The 20,287-nt window shown below is 38.4% G+C and overlaps 1 long non-coding RNA gene across 1 annotated transcript; it reads left to right on the forward strand.

The window, feature by feature from the left end:
- The first annotated feature begins 13,824 nt into the window (after positions 1-13,824).
- LOC112432762 (uncharacterized) lies at positions 13,825-16,031 on the forward strand. Its single transcript, XR_003023212.2, has 3 exons — positions 13,825-13,948; positions 14,841-14,869; positions 15,304-16,031. It is a non-coding gene; the product is annotated as an uncharacterized LOC112432762 (long non-coding RNA).
- The last annotated feature ends 4,256 nt before the right edge of the window (positions 16,032-20,287 follow it).

The raw sequence follows: 20,287 nt of genomic DNA on the forward strand, positions 1-20,287 counted from the left end.
ACTGTTACACCGGCTCCAGCTACAGTCACACAAATACCATGATAATCCAATTTCAAAGTTTAGCAGTGACTTTAATGTCACAAAAACCAAGCAGTGAACGGCTGAAGGATATTTTTATGTTGCCTCCTATTCAAAATTTCATCAGAGAAAGCTTCTTTGAAAAACCATGAAATGGTACGTCTATTTACCACTAATAAGCAGGAAGGGTTATACTTGACCCAAATTAGTGTCACTAAAGCGGAGAAGAGGAAATGGGGTGTCACAAATTTAGAAGATCATCATTTAGCCTGGAGAAATAGTTTGCTGCTTTATAAGAAAGCCCTCCGCAAAGCCAGAACATCTTACTATTCATCACTGATTGAAGAAAATAAGAACAACCCCAGGTTTCTCTTCAGCTCTGTAGCCAGGCTGACAAAAAGTCAGAGCTCTGTTGAGCCAACGATCCCTTTAACGCTAACTAGTAATGACTTCATGAACTTTAAAAAAAAACGTTAAACGTTAAACCTTTACTCAAAAAGCATCTAGACCCAGCAGTCTTAGCTAATTATAGGCCAATCTGTGTTAACAGACCTCTCTGCATTGAATCATATCTGTTATTAACCTCTGTGTCTCTTCCACAGCATGTCTTTATCCTGTCTTCCTTCTCTCACCCCAACCAATCACAGCAGATGGCCCCGCCCCTCCCTGAGCCTGGTTCTGCTGGAGGTTTCTTCCTGTTAAAAAGGAGTTTTTCCTTCCCACTGTCGCCAAAGTGCTTGCTCATAGGGGGTCATATGATTGTGGGTTTGTCTCTGTATGTATTATTGTGAAGGTCTACCTTACAATATAAAGCATTTGAGGCAACTGTTGTTGTGATCTGGCGCTGTATAAATAAAATTTAACTGAATTGAAAGCAGGAACAGTCAGGTAAGTCAGGAACTAGTCCAGGAAGCATCATGAACAAAAAGTTTAAAAATGTATTTATGTAGCACCAAATCACAACCACAGCTACCTCAAAGTGCTTTATATTTACAGATAATAATAATAATGTACCTTAGAGTAGAAGCCAATTTAACCACGCATTTATACAATGCTTAAAGTGCACTTCAAGTACTTTACTTACTTGTCTGTGGCGTTTATAATCACAAACGAGCCTAACATTTACAGAAAGAACAAGCTCACACTTACATTACGGGTGATGGTGTCATTAGCCAGTCTGCAAGTTGCTGCACATCCATAACAAGAGCTATGTTATAGCTAAAGTAAATGCTAGGTGAGGCTGAATGAGACACGTAGGGTGGTTCTGGTCAAACTGAGAGTTTGGAAATATCTCTTTGAGGATATTTGATGGTTTGATGAAAACCACTAAACAACACCATCTATATCTCAGACACACCAGCAGCTTTGACAAAACAGTTGAAAATTAACAGAGAAAGTGCAGCTCAGAGGGGTTCAAAAGCTGACTAATTAACAGCTCGGGTCATGTGCTAATTGCTACACCTTGGCAGTATTTGTGTCCCAATCAACAGCTTTCCTGTCAGAAAGTAACCCACGATAGTGAAGGTATAAAACACACAGGTTTATGTATTTGTCATCACCATAAGTGATCAAACATGAGTGTTTGAGTATTACAACACAGTAAAGAGCCAGAAGCAGCCTCAAGCACAAAATACATGAAGAGTCAGCTCTTATTTTTGTTTCACAGTCACTTGTTTTGAATCAAACAAATGAGGCTGAGACTTTTCCAGAGATCCCGGTGCAAAAGTCAGAGCAATGAAGTCGAGCAGATTTCCAAGTAGCTGCAGTACAAGGAAAACAAGGTCAGTAAATTCTTAAATAGCAAGAGCAAACGTTAAAGGAGCCAACTAGCAACGTTGAATGGTTGACAAACTGGCGGTGAGGCGACGTTGAGGTGGTGTGTAAGTCTCCCCGGCCTGATTGCCTCAAACCCAGCTCCAGGTGTGCGAGACAGGTGAATGAAAGTCCTACCTAGGGGCCAATACCAGGTGGTTCAGGAGCCTTGTGGACCCGGACTGTGACAGGCATTTGAAAATACCAGGCTAAAATATAAATTGGCTTTTATGGACCTTCCAAATGTTAATGTGGCTTTAAAGACCTGTGTGCAGATTTCTTATTACATTTCCAGAGGGCCCTGCATGTCATTAGACTCGTTGTCATGTTGTCAGAAGTGTTAGCACTGTTGCCACACAGCAAGAAGGTCCCGAGTTCAGTTTCACCATCAGGCCGGAGTTTTTCTATGTGGAGTTTGCATGTTCTCCCCGTGTTTGCGTGGGTTCCCTCCGGGTACTTCAGGTTCCTCCCACCGTCCAAAGACATGCACTTTGTGGGGATAGGTTAATTGATTACCACCTCCATCGTCCCGATACCCAAAAACTCCAACCTATCTAACCTCAATGACTACCGCCCAGTAGCACTCACCCCCATCGTCACAAAGTGCTTAGAGCAGCTGGTCCTGTCTCCCCCCCACCAATTCGCATACCGCCAGAACAGGAGCACAGAGGATGCAGTCTCCATCGCACTGCACTCTGTCCTGTAACACCTGGACAACAACAACACCTACGCCAGAATGCTGTTTATAGACTTCAGTTCAGCATTCGATACAATCCACCCCTCACAGCTCATCAGGAAACTGACAGACCTGGGCATCAGTTCCCTCATCTGCAAATGGTTACTGGACTTCCTGACCAACTGCCCCCAACATGTCCGGCTGGATAACCACTGCTCATCTACAATCACAATGAACATCGATAGAACAGTAGCAGTATAGTGTCCTCGTCAGTGGATATCAGGCCCTTGTAGAGCAAAATTGAGTATTTTGGTCTAAATAACCCAAAATGTGTTGTCTACATATGTGGACGCAGGTCCTAGGAGGTTAAAAATAATAAATGACAGATTTAGTGATATGTTCATAAACTATTTATTTACCACATTAATAAACAGCATGGCAGGGCAAAATATTTTTTTCTATCATGGCAACCTTTAAAAGGTGAAAGGAGACAGAAAGACAGGTGAGAAAGAATAAAACTTAATTGACTTTTTGATGGCATTTTACACACAGTACTTGTCAGGTTTTAGTTAACGGACTCAGGCGCAGACCGGGACTCTTTACAGGGTAGAGAGTGATATTATACCCCTTTCGTCAAAAAAAGTGACAGGTTACTTCCGGAGCTCATTAATTATTCATGAGCTCCGGAAGTCCGGAAGTAGGAAGTAATTAAATTATCCCCTAATTAAATTAGCCCCTAATTAAATTAGCTCCGGATGTCCGGAAGTAGGAAGTAATTAAATAATAAAAATATGATATTCATAAAAATATAATTGATTATTTAGAAAGTTTCTTATATATCAAAATAGCATTCTTTTATTTCTTTAAGCAATTAAAAAATTTATTTATTTTTTTATGCTCAAAAAACGCCATCTGGTGGTGGGTCAGTGTGTGTGCGCGCCCGCGCGCGCCCGAGGCTGTGTGTCTGGGCGCGCGGGGGCGCGCCCGTGTCTCCGGACCGTGCTCTCTCGGGCTCTGTGCTCATGTGTTTAAAAATGTATTAAACCATATTAAAATTGTTTAGTTAAACTTGTGCTTTTGTAACGTTCAGTATGGCCACAAACACATGCTGCATGCCTTGGGGGAAAACTTTATTTAGATTTATATGCATTTGTAGATTTAGAATAAAACTCATACTCAGAAAAAACAACTCGCGATCCCCGCAGCCCCCTTAACCTAATCCTTAGATACATAAGCAGGGAAAACTCCTTAAAAAACCCTCCGCTATTTCTCCAAAACCCTACAATAACTTGTTAGGGTACCCCCTCTATTCCCAAAACCTTATATTCGATAACAGGGAAAATCCTGAAAAAATCCTTAGTCTTTTTTCTCAAATTCAGCGCCCCGCGGCTCCCTTCATGCTCAGCCAAACAAAGCCAAAACTCCTTTTAAAAATTTCTCCGCGATTTCTCCAAAACCCCTAGAATAACTTGTTAGCTACCCCTCTATTCCCCAAAAAAAAGCGCTATAATCCAAAAACATTGGGAAAGCTCCTTACTCTTTTTTCTTCAAAAACTTGCCTCTTGCTAGCTACCTCTAAAATTCTACGCAGAGTCTAAGTTCTACCTCGCTCTTAATCGCACCGACCCGCAACAGCTTCCAGAGCACAATTTTTTCCTGCTTGTTCGCTCCCCGCTCTGGTCCCGAATGCGCTGCTTACCTCGTTTGAAAATTCCCCCCTTAGACCAACTCCGCCTCACTGCGCCCCGCTGCCAATCACATAACCCTTGCACCGCTCCCTTCGCACCCCGGTTAGCCAATCCGCTCCAGGTCTGATTTTACGATCTCCCGCTGATGTTAAGACTATCTTCGAACCCCCAGAAGACATCTGACTTCAGACGTATCAACAACTGGCTCCGCTCAGACTGCTTGCGAGCTCAACAGCCATGAAACCAGGGATCAACAACTACCTTCGCGTGCCCTATGTGTATATCACTTGGTAAGTGTTAATCTTGCTCTCTAACTACATTTTCGCATTTTCCTTTTTACCATTCTGTCAATCCTTTCATCTTCAAAAAAGCCATGCAAATAGGCTCTGTAACACTTGGAATACACTTTTTAAAACATATATAAGCTCCCCTCTAACACTCAGAGCTAAAAAGTGCGTTTGTAAGTTAAACTATAGCAGCGATCATGGCCTCATCAGGTACCTCATTTTTTCTCACTCTTGTTCATATAATGTTTATATTTTTACTGTTTTTTCCCCGTTTGTAAATACTCGATGTTATTTCTTTTCAGACTCTGAGATAAACCTGCTCAACTCCTCTTTTTTTGAGTCTCTCGATGGAATTGGTAGGTTTGGTTCATTCTTGTTCCCCTTCTTAACAGCTAATTGTACAAGAAAAACAAAACATTTACCCTCTTTTTTTCATTTTTATCAAACTTTCTAGATATCTCTGACTTGGACACCTTTATTTTTTAGACCCAGATGTGTTAACCTGATCCCTGTGAAACACCAGCTCTGCGTGGATTTTGACCGCGAGTGACCGGATGTTGTTTCCGGCCTGAGGTTGCCTGAAATGCCGTGAGGCTCGTTTGAAAGATTGCGCCCGAGACCAACTCCGCCTCCAAGGCATGCCTACCTTTAGCTGCCACCAGTGAGATATCAGAGCCGGGCTCCACATATCCAATCAGGAGCACGAGCAAGACAGCTTTTGCAGACTCTCCAGAAATATACAAGTCCTTACCAACTGCTCTGCAACCCAGTGTTTCTGGTCCCCTCACTAACATCGCTTTTTGAGATATTTTTTATGAACCACCAAAAAAGCAATTTTACCCCACAGTACAGAAGACTGGGTCTGAGGGCAGCAGCGGGGACAAATGATTGTAATGAAGCGACGGACATTTCATGCCTGGTCTTGCATAATCGTGAGTTATTATGTCATATGGTGATAAGTACATAGTTTTGCAAGAGGCATACAAGCACTGTGGAAAAAGTAATCATAAAACTGTTTTTGTGAACACCCTACGTTATGCTTTAAAAAATGTGATACATGTAATGTGATCATCAAAGAACATGATTTTTAAAAAAAAAAAAAAAACTTTTATTCTTATGCTTTTAAAGTATGTCAGATTATCTTAAAACACTTATTTGTATGTTATAATGTTTTTCTTACACCATGTGTAATTTTTATAGACACCTTATTCATTGTATCAATGTGTAATTATGTATCTTTGATAAATAAATAAAATATTTAATCTTGTATTTGTGTACTTTCTGGTGATTCAATAAAAAATTAGTCACATATCGCTCTGATAAACACAGATGGCTGAAAGAAATGTTTGATGGAACAAAGGAAACAAGTGTCTTGCTGCTAAACTTTTAAGTCACCATGGTTTAAATGAGAAAGTCTGTATGTAAAACATGAAAAACTCCATATCAGTGATATCTACAAAGGTGTACTCATTTCTTTGTAATGGTACTTTACTGTTCCAATGAAACAAAAAGAAAATCTCATTTTTAAAGTACATTTTTCGGCCATCCTGACCTATTTTCAGGGGCAAGAATGTTGATGTTAGACTGTGTTTTAAATCAGGTTGTGATCTTAAACTAACTATCACAGCACTGATTTCAGTTGTAATGTCAATTAGAATCCCAATTTGGCTTTTCTCCAGTCAGTGTTATGGTGAAATTTAACTTGTTCTTTTGTGTAATTGCACATGGCCCAGCAAAGGACCCCTTAGTAAACTGTACAGCATAAGTTTTCAATTCACTTTTGTCAGAAAACTTCACAGTATGAGAAGTTACAGCACAGTTTCTCCAAACGTGTGGTTCTTTTTCAGCCAGCGTGCTTTTAGAGCATCTACATTAGCTCATGTAGTAAAAGTACAATCAGTAAGTGTACTTTAACATTTGAGATTCCGAGTCACTCTTGCTTAGATCATGTGAACTATATCATGAACCTTTTTTTGTATAATGCATTAAACGTGTTCAAATCAGTTTATTTTCAATTTATTTTAACTAATCTAGAGACAAGCAACTCCTTTTTAGCTTCTGTTATGTATTTACCTCTCACGCGTTAAACTAAATATTAGTGTTCTCAGAGTTAACATGTCTCATGTTACCATGTTGTATTTCTAATACCCAGCCTCAGTGTTCGCCCTGCTGACCGTCAAATCCAAACACCAATGATCTAGATATTCACAACATTCATAAGGAGATTCTTAAGGTCTTAAGTTTTGTTGTTTTTATGTTTTACAAAAAAAAAACTTCACATTTTTTATATTTTTAAACGAAAGTGACATGCAAGGATATTTTTCTTTAGTGATGTTGCTTCAGCAATCTCAAATACTAATTATTCTGGGAATTTTTATGGTCAAACTATGTGATTTTCCAAATGTGTGTGTGTGGAGTAAAATGACCTTGTTCTTATGATGTTGTCACCGTGAATCATTTAGGATTAACAACACAAATTGTATCGATAGCAGAAACAGTCTTATAACTTATAATTCTCACACGTTACCGCTAGTTTTACAAACGCAGTCTTCTTCAGCTCTGTTTATGTAGCTTTTATGAAACTGATTTTCCATAGTACAAGTAGAATTTAATTTTTCTTTGCTCTCCAGTATAAATGCAATAATTTGCAGGCTTTTTACTGAAACTCTCACAATGCAACACTCAATGCTCAGAGCTTCATATATCAACAGCTCTGAAAATATCTTCTTTTTTAAAGTAATGTAGGACAGGATCTCTCACTCTCTGTGTCTCAAAAAAAAAAACAACTAAACTGGCAATCACCACTAAACAAATGAAAGTAGTTTATGGCTTTTTTATCAGCTGCATTTCTTTCATTTATGTATTGATCCCATTGTTTATTGGTAATGCTTTTAGGTCACTGTTTTAGCATGTCTGCCTCACACTCCATTTAAACAGTTTAACAGATAGTGGGGTCTGGTAAGGAAGTTGGGGGGAAGCAGACAACTCCACAGGAAGAGTCTTTTTGTCTTTTCTCCACTGTAAAAGATATCAAGGCAGTGTGAAACTTTCTTTGCGGGAAAGACAAAACTGAGAGCCATGCTAGGCTCAGTGAGAGACTCTGCTCACCCTCTGCCCCAGCGATGGCAGTCCCTCACCAAGCTCGATTTCTGTTCTTTGTCTTGATTAAAGAATGTTAGCTACCGCTCATCGCTTGTCTGCAGGCTTTATTAAACGGAAAACTTCCACAACAACCTCTAAACAGTGGTTTATGGCTTTTTGTCACCTGCAACACCATGTAACACTTGGATGTTAGATTCTTTTACCAGTCAGTGTTGTTAGCCCCAACCCCCAGGCTCCAGGTGTCTGAGCTCTAACCCTGGCTGCCAAATGTCCCCCTGAGGCCTTTGTGCCTTTTACCACCAGACTAAGTTTGTAGTCCTATCTACTAATATTATTTTATTTTTTTATTATAGCACAAGGTTCAGTTAGGTTACTACTTTGACTTCCTCAATTTGAGCACATTTCTGACCCGATACTTTATCAAGCTTTTACTCGAGTGTTTTTGACACTAGCAGCTGTACTTCTACTTAAGTGAAAATTGCCTGCAATTTTGCCACCTCAGTTGCCACTTTTCTGGAGTTTGTACACTTTTTATATTGAAACGTTCAACGTTTTACGTGTTATCCTTGATCACAGTTCTAAACAAGTTAACTTTCTTCACTTCAAAGTAACCCAAAAAAGAAACTATATGTCCAGTTCTCTTTACTCCAAACCTGGTTTAAGGCTATGCTGTTGTTGTGATATGGCCATACAAATAATATTAAGTTTAATTAATCTTTTAAAAAAATGGCTGCTTCATGGCTACCTGTTCAGAGAATTTGCAGACTTTTATGGAAACTGTCACAATGTAACACTCTCACTGTCAAAACAGGGTTGATCAATGTTTTTATGAACACTGATTAATATATCAACAGCTCTGAAAATCCTTTTTTTTTTTTTTAAGTAAAGCAGAACAGGATCTCTGTATCTCTAAAAATCCCAACAAAACTGGCAATCACCTCTAAACAAATGGAAGTAGTTTATGGATCTTTATCACCTGCAACACCATGTAACACCTAGATGTTAGACTCTTTTACCATCACATTTGCAAGGGTTTATGTGTTATCCTTGATCACAGTTCTAAATAAGTTAACTTTCTTGACATAAAAGTAGCCCAAAGAAGACAAATATATGTCCAGTTCTTTTTTACTCCAAACCTACTGATCGGAAAACATTATGTGATGCTGGAAGTTTTCATCCTATCCATCTGCAAAACAAGTTTACCTGTAAGCCAACACATTAGACGTAAGCAAATTTGTGAAATTCCTGAACAATGTGCTTTGTGGAGTAGCAGTAGTACTAGAACTAGTACTAGTAGTCCTAGTATTCTGCAGCAACCAGGCTTGTGTGTGTGTGATCAGAGGTGAAGCTGCTTTCTGCAAAGTCTCATCAACAACCAGGAAGAGTCTAAAAGCACTAAATATGAAACAGACCATTTACCATACCCAACACTGAGCTCCTGCACAGTCAGATGGAGTGAAACATAATGTCCCAGTGGTGTTCTGTTGGATTTAGCAGGTGAGCGTTGTTGCCAGTCAAAACCTTTTTGGAAACTCTTTACAAGAATCAATGTAATTATTTGTTTTACTTGAATCAAATGTATTGGTTTATATACCTGAAATAAAACTTTTTTTTGGAAACCCGTTACATCAAATAAAACTTTCTTGGAAAAGCATTGCAAGAATCAATCGAGTTATTTGTTTTACCCCATTCAAATCTATTGGTTTCATTACATCAAATTAAATAATTTTGGAAACCCGTTACATCAAATAAAACTTTCTTGGAAAAACTTTACAAGAATCAATGTAATTATTTGTTTTACTTGAATCAAATGTAATGGTTTATATACCTGAAATAAAACTTTTTTGGAAACCCTGTACATGAAGTAAAAGGTTTTTGATCTTGTAAGTTCTGGCTTTAATATTTTCAGCTGATAAAGTGAACTTCATACAAACTCTGTGTTAGAAAAATCAAACTGTGTCTCGTGCGGGTGTATTGTGACTGCTCCATCACAATGTATAATTAGTGTGAATGCTTGAAAAGCATTCACAGTATTGTTCTTCTAATCTTTATTATTAGTGTGAATGCTTGAAAAGCATTCACAGTATTGTTCTTCTAATCTTTATTATTATTAGTGTGAATGCTTGAAAAGCATTCACAGTATTGTTATTCGAATCTTTATTATTATTATTATTAGTGTGAATGCTTGAAAAGCATTCACAGTATTGTTATTCGAATCTTTATTATTATTATTAGTGTGAATGCTTGAAAAACATTCACAGTATTGTTCTTCTAATCTTTATTATTATATTTTATTATTATTATCTATTCCGTACGTTTTTTGAAAGCCAACTCCTTCAAAACCGTTCAACTTAGAAAAACCATTCAAACACCGTTAGATTCCTATTCTTTTGGACAACATTGCTTCTATTTTTCTCATTTTTAACATTTATATTTTTAATTTTATTCAACTTTTTTCAACAAAAATTTATAATGTATTTCAATGGGGAGACCCTTCAAATTCTCATTCAACTTCATCCTCTTTAAACTGTATCTACTTCCACATACATTGACATAGAGCCACCATTCAAACTTTAAAACGAAGACAAGACATTCAACTATTCAACTTGTATTTATCTTTTCAATATCTATTATACTTTTTCTTCAGTTCCAGTTTAAGTTTCATGATGTTTTTTCACCCGTTTCAGAGTTTATAATGGGTGTGTATGGGACGGAATGTTGGGGCTAGAGTGAGGCAGCTCAACTGCTAGAGTGAGAGGAGCAAAAAAATTAATCTTAAAATCTTTTTTAAAACTGCTGCTGTGTCCGCAGCGTTTGCTCTACAGGTATGATTTTACCCTCAAAATGTAGCCATCGCTGTCCTCTTTCATCCAATGTGTTTACTATTGTACTAGGTGTTATGGTTCTTTCATAAATGTCACCAATGCACAGCCTCCTCCCTCCAACTCTTCCATAGACTCTAATGTTAAAATCGCTCAGAAGGTTGGTTTGAAAATCAGAAGAGCATGGTGTCTTTACACTGTCACCACGTCCATATAATAAACTCCACAGGCATGAAAACTGAGAATTCAGTAGACTAGAAGCTGCTGTCGCTCACGGTGAAAGAATTTCGTCAATACGACTTTTACTTTTCATTTGGGAACGATTTGTTTCGGCCTGACTTTTCTGTTCATTTTAAGCAGCAAAAGTGAGGCGCATGTCTGTGTACGTGTGTATGGAGCCATTGGGTGCGGTCACTATAGCAACCAGGCTCACACCTGCCTGCTTAACGAGCTCTGCCTGCCACTGTACCAAGATTCATCTTAAGCACTTCTCTTTCAACTGTTGCTGTGTCCACAGTGTTACAGCCATCATTTTACCCTCAAATTGTCGCCATTATTGTTCTCTTTCCAACACCGTGTCTTTCAAAGCTCAGGCATTTAAACTTTTTAAACTGTGTGGATCAAAGTGGAGGGATCACATTTGAGTCATTCAGTGATTCAAAGAATATGACCTTTTAATATTCATTCAGATGTTTTCTGACTCTAAATGTTCTTTTCTCATTTCTTAGGGTTTTCTAATTTACATTTAAAGCATTTTCAGCTTTTTTCCAACTTCTTCTTCTGTGTAACCTTCAGCTTTTAGCAGTTCAGCACCTTTGTTTTCAGGTTAAATTTGATTTTTTGATTTTTTTTTTTTATTTCATTCAATATTTTTAACTCAGAATTCAGCAATTAATTCATTTCAGTGCATACATTCAGATTCAAGCATTCACACTGCAGTTTCTTCAGAAAATGCACTTTCTAGTTATTATTATTATTATTATATTTTATTTTTCCGTACGTTTTTTCAAAGCCTACTCCTTCAAAACCGTTCAACTTAGAAAAACCATTCAAACATCGTTAGATTCCTATTATTTTGGACATGACTGCTTCTAATTTTCTCATTTTTAACATTTATATTTTTAATTTTATTCAACTTTATTCAACAAAAATTTCCCATGTATTTCAATGGGGAGACCCTTCAAATTCTCATTCAACTTACTCATTTTTAAACTCTTACTACTTCCACATACATTGACATAGAGCCACCATTCAAACTTTAAAACGAAGACAAGACATTCAACTATTCAACTTGTATTTATCTTTTCAATATCTATTATACTTTTTCTTCAGTTCCAGTTTAAGTTTCATGATGTTTTTTCACCCGTTTCAAAATTTATAATTGGTGTGTATGGGACGGAATGTTGGGGCTAGAGTGAGACAGCTCAACTGCTAGAGTGAGAGGAGCAAAAAAATTAATCTTAAAATCTTTTTTAAAACTGCTGCTGTGTCCGCAGCGTTTGCTCTACAGGTATGATTTTACCCTCAAAACGTAGCCATGGCTGTCCTCTTTCATCCAATGTGTTTACTATTGTACTAGGTGTTATGGTTCTTTCATAAATGTCACCAATGCACAGCCTCCTCCCTCCAACTCTTCCATAGACTCTAATGTTAAAATGGCTCAGAAGGTTCGTTTGAAAATCAGAAGAGCATGGTGTCTTTCCACTGTCACCACGTCCATATAATAAACTCCACAGGCATGAAAACTGAGAATTAGGTAGACTAGACATTGCTGCCACTCACGGTGAAAGAATTTTGTCAATACAACTTGTACTTTTCTTTTGGGAACGATTTGTTTCGGCCTGACTTTTCTGTTCATTTTAAGCAGCAAAAGTGAGGCGCATGTCTGTGTCGTGTGTATGGAGCCATTGGGTGCAGTCACTATAGCAACCAGGCTCACACCTGCCTGCTTAACGAGCTCTCTCTCAGTCTGCCAAGATTCATCTTAAACACTTCTCTTTCAACTGCTGCTGTGTCCACAGTGTTTGCTTTACAGCCATCATTTTACCCTCAAAACGTAGCCATTGTTGTTCTCTTTCCAACACCGTGTCTTTCAAAACATTGAGATGTAAACTTTTTGAACTGTGTAGATCCAAGTAGATAGATAACCTCCTAACTGACCCATAGAAATACATTGTTTTCAGTCAGGAGTTTGTCTCAACAGCAGAAAAGACCCCACCTTTTAAATTACTCCTGTGACCACATTTTTGACAGCGGGAACATAAAGAACATGCTGTTGTGTAGAAAAATTCCTCTGGATCTCCATGGTTTAAAAGCTGGCTTGACAGGAATTACAATTTTGGATTTAGAAGCAGTTTTTCCAACAGATGCCATTAAGCAGATTTGAAAGGGGTCACAGAATAATAGTGTCATTGTCCAGAGTCTGTGACTCCTTGTTTATATTTAAGTTTATTATTATTATGGGATTTTGTGCTCCTTTTTCACATTTCATGTTCCTATGTTCTGTGTTCCCTAGTCTGTGTTAAGTTTGTGTGGGTTTTGTTCTGTCGGTGTGTTTCCTGTTTTACGTTGAAGGTCCGTGTCCAATCTCAGTGTGTTCAGATTACATGTCAGACAATCATGTCTGATTACTCCCAGCTGTGCCCTCCTTCTGTGTCTCATTCCCTCGTTATCCCTCTGTGTATTTAAGCCTTGTGTTTGCGGCTGGTTCATCTGTGTATCGCCCTCCGTTGCCCTGTGTGGCTTCCCTATGTTTTCTACATCTCCCTGCATCTCTGTTTCATGTTTGTTTTTGCTTAGCCTTTTCCAGTTTAGGTTACTCTTAGGTGTTTTTTGTACACCACGTTCCTGTTTGTTTTGCCTTCGTGTTAATAAAGCTCGCTCTCTACTTAAGCAGTCTGCATCTTGGCTCCGTTAATAATTCAGACAAATAGTATGTCAGTAGTTAGTGTAGGCCAACTGAATAGAGCATTCTGATTGCCCTGCTAAATGCAAGCTGATTGTGTATTGGTGGACTTGTCTTCTGCACACAGGTTTTTCAGATCTGGAGTCAGTTGATGACTTTAAAATAATCTTTTCTGACTGGATAATTAAAGCTCACAGCATCTACCTGTCTGTAGTTAATTTCCCCACCTTTTAACTAACGTTTAACTAATCTAATCTCATTTAATGTTTCTGTTTATAGTCTGTATAGTTTATCTCCCCACGAATACACTCAAAGTAGTCTTAAAATAAAACCCACAAAACAGTTCAAGATTTAATACTTTTTATTTGCTCATTTAATGCCAGTTGCCCTGTTTTTCTGTATGTCACTCATTCGCTTATACTTGGGCAAAAAGTACCAATTTGTACACTAGTATAGTGTATTTTTTTCCCTCTATCTCTCTATGTCTGTCACACACACAGACCAACACACAGACATGTATATGCTCATTAATGCTGTTCAAACTGATGCTCAAATTTCCAAGCACCACCTGAACGCCTCATCTGTTTTTAACCCATCACTGGACCAACTGTCGTCATTCCGCTTTGCTCTCTGCTGTGGTAAGTACAATACAATCAGTACTGCAGTGTTTTATTTTTATGATGGTAAAAATACGTTTGACATTTAAACTCACATATCAAGTCCAACAGAGTTCAAAGAATAAAGAAAGAAAAAAAAAAAAGAATAACCTTCGCTATCATTTATACAGGTTTATGATGTTTTGCTGTTAGCAGCAGTGCTAACGCTAGCTTCAATGCTAATGCTAACGCCAGCTATAGTGCTAACACTAGCCTTAGCAATTATTAACTGACAAAAAGAATATTCCTGTGATATCCCTGTGATATTTATTGGCGGTCACTGAGACAAAAGTAACAAATGAGCTTCATTATTGCCATTGTGGCTCAGTTTTAACAGTAAGAATGCTAACGCTAGCTGCAATGCTAACGCTAGCTGCAATGCTAACGCTAGCTGAAATGCTAACGCTAGCTTCAATGCTAATGCTAATGCCAGCTATAGTGCTAACACTAGCCTTAGCAATTGTTAACTGACAAAAAGAATATTCCTGTGATATCCCTGTGATATTTATTGGCAGTCACTGAGTCAAAAGTAACAAATGAGCTTTATTATTGCCATTGTGGCTCAGTTTTAACAGTAAGAATGCTAACGCTAGCTGCAATGCTAACGCTAGCTGCAATGCTAACATTAACTGAAGTGCTAATGCTAGCTGGAATGCTAAGGCTAGTAACAGTCTAACAGTCTTACATAAGTGGCAATACTTCAGGTAATTAGTTTGAATTATAAAATGGCTGCTGTGTCTTTTAGTGTGCTGTATTATTCTATAACCTGCTAATTATAAGTTCAGTGTATCATGTCGTGTGGGCTTTGTATTTCTGTTAGTCTGATAACACTGTACAGACAACTAACATATTATTTCTCCTCTTACACTTTCAGGAACTTGACTGACATCTGTGCTTTGCCTGGTAGGTGTGCACATACTGTAAGAGAAGCAGACCAAAATAAAAATAAAAAATCTGAATAATATAAACTGTAAAGTGATGGGTTCAAAGTTTTTGCTAGACCTTTTAAACACAATTTTATAACAAATACACACAAGTGCAGCTTAACAATTGGGCTAAATATTTTTTTTCGTATATTTTTGTAGTCACACTACATGTGATTAGTTAATGATTCACTCAATCATATTTGTATTTAAAAATATTATTGCTGAATTTAATTAAATATTTATTATTTTAAAAAGTGCCCAATTATGCAACTTTTTGCACATGGCAGCCGACAACAGTTTAGCTTGAATATTTGTTTTGTCCTTTTTCAGTAGTCACAATTAGTTCATACAATTACCATGTGATATTATTTTAATAAAATTATTATATTTTTCTTGTTTTTTTGTTCACAGTGTGTAGAAGAAGAAGAACAAGGACCAGATCTCCAGTCTTCTCTCTCACATCCCAACCCCCCAACCCCTCTGTCCTCTGTCTTGCTCCACCTGTTGTCTCTGCCTTCTTTCCATCTGTATTTCACTCTGTGGTTTGTGAGAAATTTTGCCAAACCAACAATCCTTTTGCGGTTTGATTTCAAAGCCGTGTCTCTCCTGCTCTGTCTGTTCTCTCTGCTAAATTTTCTCTCTACCTGTTTTTCACTCTTGGCTTGCTGCTGAAAAACGCCAAGCCAACAAAACAATAAAGAGTGCATATTTTGCCTCAACCTATGAACAAACTGAACAAACAAAGAAAAATCTGCGGTTTGATTTCCAAGCCGTGTCTCTCCTGCTCTGCCTGTTCTCTCTTCTAAATTTTCTCTCTACCTGTTTTTCACTCTTGGCTTGCTGCTGAAAAACGCCAAGCCATTAAAGCAATAAGGAGTGCATATATTGCCTCTACCTGAGAACAAACAAAGAAAACTCTAATTCACGGTTTGATTGTGATTTCCCAGCCGTGTCTCTCCTGCTCTGCCTGTTCTCTCTTCTAAATTTTCTCTCTACCTGTTTTTCACTTTGCGCTTGCTGCTAAGTTGTGCCAAGCTAATAAAGAGAGTGCATAATATTCTCTTGACTGAAGAACAAACTGTCAAACGAAAGACAACTGTTTCTGACAAATAAAAACTGAAATATAAAGACAAAGAGAACATCTCCTGGTGTGTGCCACTCTTATTTTATAAACATATTTTCTAAAGCCTAAGAAACACAGGTGTGTGAAAATGCCAAGGAAGCAGAAAAAGTCACAAGCTGCAAAACAACGCTGGAAGAAGTTCCATGAGTTTCACAGTGTACCAATATGTGAACAGGCTGAGTTTGATTTTCCTCAGAGCTCTGCAGAAGACAGTGTGTCTACAAAGACCAATGCTGATGGTGTCAAACAGGCAGGTCAACATGTTCCTGCACATGTACAACAGGTATCTTATGCTGATGCTGTAAAGAGTGGACTGCAGCATGAATTTAATGAACAACATGAGGTGTCATGTGACCCACAGGTGGGTTATGCTGATTTTTTGAAAAGAGGCTGTCACAGTGATGTGGCAGGACCATCTCATGCAGAAAGAATGAACCTTGAAAATCAGCCATCTGTTACACAGGTCTGTGCATCTCACAGCCAGGCTCATCCCAAGTATGGAGACTCCAGAAACAAGCAGTGCACATGTAACTCACTCACATTTCTTGCATTCCTTCATGAGAATGAAAACATGACTACAGCTGACCTTAATCTGGTCTTGGATAAAGGTGATGTGATGTACAAAGAGGCCAAGAAAAGATTTCCTAAAAATATTCATTTGGCAACCGATGAGCTGCCAGACAAAGTTGATGCTCGCTGGTCTATGTATGATGTCGACATGACACAGCCTTCCCGGTATGGGACATTTGAAGAACCTCCAGAGGAAGCAGTAGATACCTTTCTCAGCTTAGAAGCAGGACTGAGCTGCCTGTTGTCAGATGTGCAGTATGCCTTACTGATTATGAGTGGATTGTGTATAGCAGTGTTCAGATCCACATCAAGCAAATATGGTTTCTTTGATCCACACTCCAGAACACCCAGTGGTCTTCCTCTACTACTACAGTCACGTAATCGTGGTACAGCAGTGATGCTGAAATTCACACTCCTCAGTGACATGATTAAGAGGATCCAAGATTCTTATGAAATGATGGAGATATCACCTTCTTGTAACTATGAGCTGAAGCCTGTGCAGTTCTACAGTATGAGCACAGTCAACCTGAGTGATACTATCACAGACACAGTCTGCAGACCAACAGCTGCCACTGCTGTGGCACCTACTCACTCTGATGCAACTGTTGATGAAGCAAACCCCTCTTCTCCAAGGAGAAACACAACCACTGATCTGACTGAGAACATCTTTTGTCAAATGGTGAAACAAAAAGAAGACCAAATGACTCAGTTCACATCATATGAAGATCAGAATGAACCTCCTAATATACCCACTGAACAACTATGCAGTGAATTAAGTTTCCTTCCATCAAGTGATGCTTTTTCATGTCAATCAAATGCTGCCATAACAAATGTTGCTGCCTGTGACCTTTCTGATATAGTTTTACAAAAACTGAAAAAAGTTAATAAACAACAAAGGAACAAAATGAAAAGAAGATTAATGGCATCAGAGAAACCCAGAAATCAGAGAAAAGAAAACCAAAAAAGGAAAGAACAACAAAAGTATGCTTCAAATAAAAATTACAAAGAAAAGAAAAAATCTTGCACAAGTGAGGCATATAAAAACAATCCTGAAGTCAGACAGAAAAGACAACAGTATATGAAAAGACGTTACTGTGAAAATGATGAATTCAGAAAGAAACAAAAACAATATGTTAAAAAACGTTTTTCTGAGAATGCTACAGTTAGAAAGAAACAACAACAATATATTAAAAGACGCTACTGTGAGAACGATGAATTCAGAAAGAAACAACAACAATATATTAAAAGACGCTACTGTGAGAACGATGAATTCAGAAAGAAACAACAACAATATATTAAAAGACGCTACTGTGAGAACGATGAATTCAGAAAGAAACAACAACAATATATTAAAAGACGCTACTGTGAGAACGATGAATTCAGAAAGAAACAACAACAATATATTAAAAGACGCTACTGTGAGAACGATGAATTCAGAAAGAAACAACAACAATATATTAAAAGACGCTACTGTGAGAACGATGAATTCAGAAAGAAACAACAACAATATATTAAAAGACGCTACTGTGAGAACGATGAATTCAGAAAGAAACAACAACAATATATTAAAAGACGCTACTGTGACAATGCTGAATTTAGACAAAAACAAAAAAACTATATCACTAAAAGGTATCAAGAAAACCCTGAATTCAGAGAGAGACAGAGATCTCGAGTGACTCAGCGTTATGCACGTGATGACGCATTCAGAGTAAGACACAGACAACTAATGAAACAACTAATGCGAGACAGGTATCAAAGTAATCTTGCCTTCAGGATTATGCACAATATGAGATGTGCAATGAAAATAAAAAGGAAATACAGATGGGTGAACAGACAAACCCAAGAGAGTGACAACAGTGTGATTAACGAGGCCATATCTGTGTTCAAATCACAAATCAAAGCTGGACCATCATACCCATGTACTGTATGCTTCAAGGCTTCATTTCCAAACCAAGTACGACCCTGCAGAAGGTCAAATTATGTCAAAAACCCACATGTGGTTGCAACATGTTTGACAGGAAAGTTTGTTCATGTTTGTGATGAAAACTGCAGAAATGAGCAGTGCAATGTTCCCGATGAGAGAAAGAGAGAGTGGATTTGTCACACCTGCCACGATCATCTTAAAAATGGATCCATGCCAGCACTTGCTGTTGCCAATAAACTGGATCTTGCTGATACTCCACCTGAACTGTCTGATCTCAACATACTGGAGAGACATCTCATAGCCAAGTGCATACCATTTGCCAAGATCATTCCTCTTCCCAAAGGCAGACAAAGAGCAATTAGAGGAAATGTGGTCTGTGTCCCATCAGAGGTACAGGAAACTGTTGAAGCATTGCCTCGATTAAGAATTAATTCTCAGGTCATGAGAGTAAAATTGAAGAGACGCTTGTCTTACAAAGGTCATCAGCTGTTTCAGACTGTAAGCTGGTCTAAACTTGTGCAAGCACTGCATAAACTCAAGCAGATTCATCCACAGTATAAGGATGTGAGCATCAGAGATGATCCTGAGCTGTGTGATCCAACTCTTCCTGATGAAGATGATGAGGATGATGATGATGAAAACATGAATGAGGATGATTATGATGAGGCTGATTTAATGGAAATTGACAGCTGTGAGAAAAATGCACTGAGTGAAGCACAAAATAAAAATGAACAGGATATTGACATGTTACCCTGTGATGGTGAACAATCGCATGAACAGATGATAGATGATTCAGAGCAAGCAGATGGACTGACTAATGGTGGTTTTGCACTCGAGTCCTGTTTGCAGCCCCCTGATGTGGCTGAGGAGATATTATGTTTCAGTGAAGGAATCTACTCTGTTGCTCCTGCAGAGAGAAACAATCCAATAAGTTTTTTCAAAACACCTAAACTGGAGGCCATGGCCTTCCCTGTGCAGTTTCCTACAGGCCAAAACACACTTGATGAAAGAAGGCTGATCAAAGTATCCCCCAGTGGGTATTTCAAATCAAGACTTTTCTGCATTGATGATCGTTTTGCCAAAGACACAAACTATTTGTTCTTTGCACAGTTTGTGACTGAAATACACTTGGCTACATCCAGCATGACAGTACAGTTAAGGAAGGCAAAGCCTCTGACCAGAGATGGTAGAAAAATAACCTCAGGCATGTTACAAGATAAACATGAGGTGGAGAAACTGGTGCGAAATAAAGATGCAGTGAGATTCATGCAGCCTCTGAGAGGAACCCCAGCCTATTGGGAGAAAACAACAAGAGATCTTTTTGCCATGATCAGACAGTTGGGAACTCCCACGTTCTTTTGCACATTTTCAGCTGCTGAAATGCGCTGGCCTGAAGTGATCGAGGCAATAACAAGGCAGCAAGGTGAACAAGTGAATTTTGAAGGACTCGACTGGTCAGCAAAGTGTGACATCCTGAGAAGCAATCCTGTCACAACAATGCGCATGTTTGACAAGAGAGTTGAAGCATTATTCAGAGATTTACTCTTATCTCCCGCAGAGCCACTTGGCAAAGTCATTGACTACTTTTACAGAGTTGAGTTTCAGCACAGAGGAAGCCCACACATACACTGCCTCCTGTGGGTAGAAGGTGCTCCTGTGTTTGAGGAGGATGATGAGCAAACTGTTCTTGATTTTATAAACAAATACATCACAGCTCAGCTGCCTGATCCACATAAACAACCTGAACTGTACAAAAAAGTAACAGAAGTGCAAAAACA

This window comes from Maylandia zebra, linkage group LG23 (genome assembly GCF_041146795.1).
Source record: "Maylandia zebra isolate NMK-2024a linkage group LG23, Mzebra_GT3a, whole genome shotgun sequence".
NCBI classification, from domain to species: domain Eukaryota; kingdom Metazoa; phylum Chordata; class Actinopteri; order Cichliformes; family Cichlidae; genus Maylandia; species Maylandia zebra.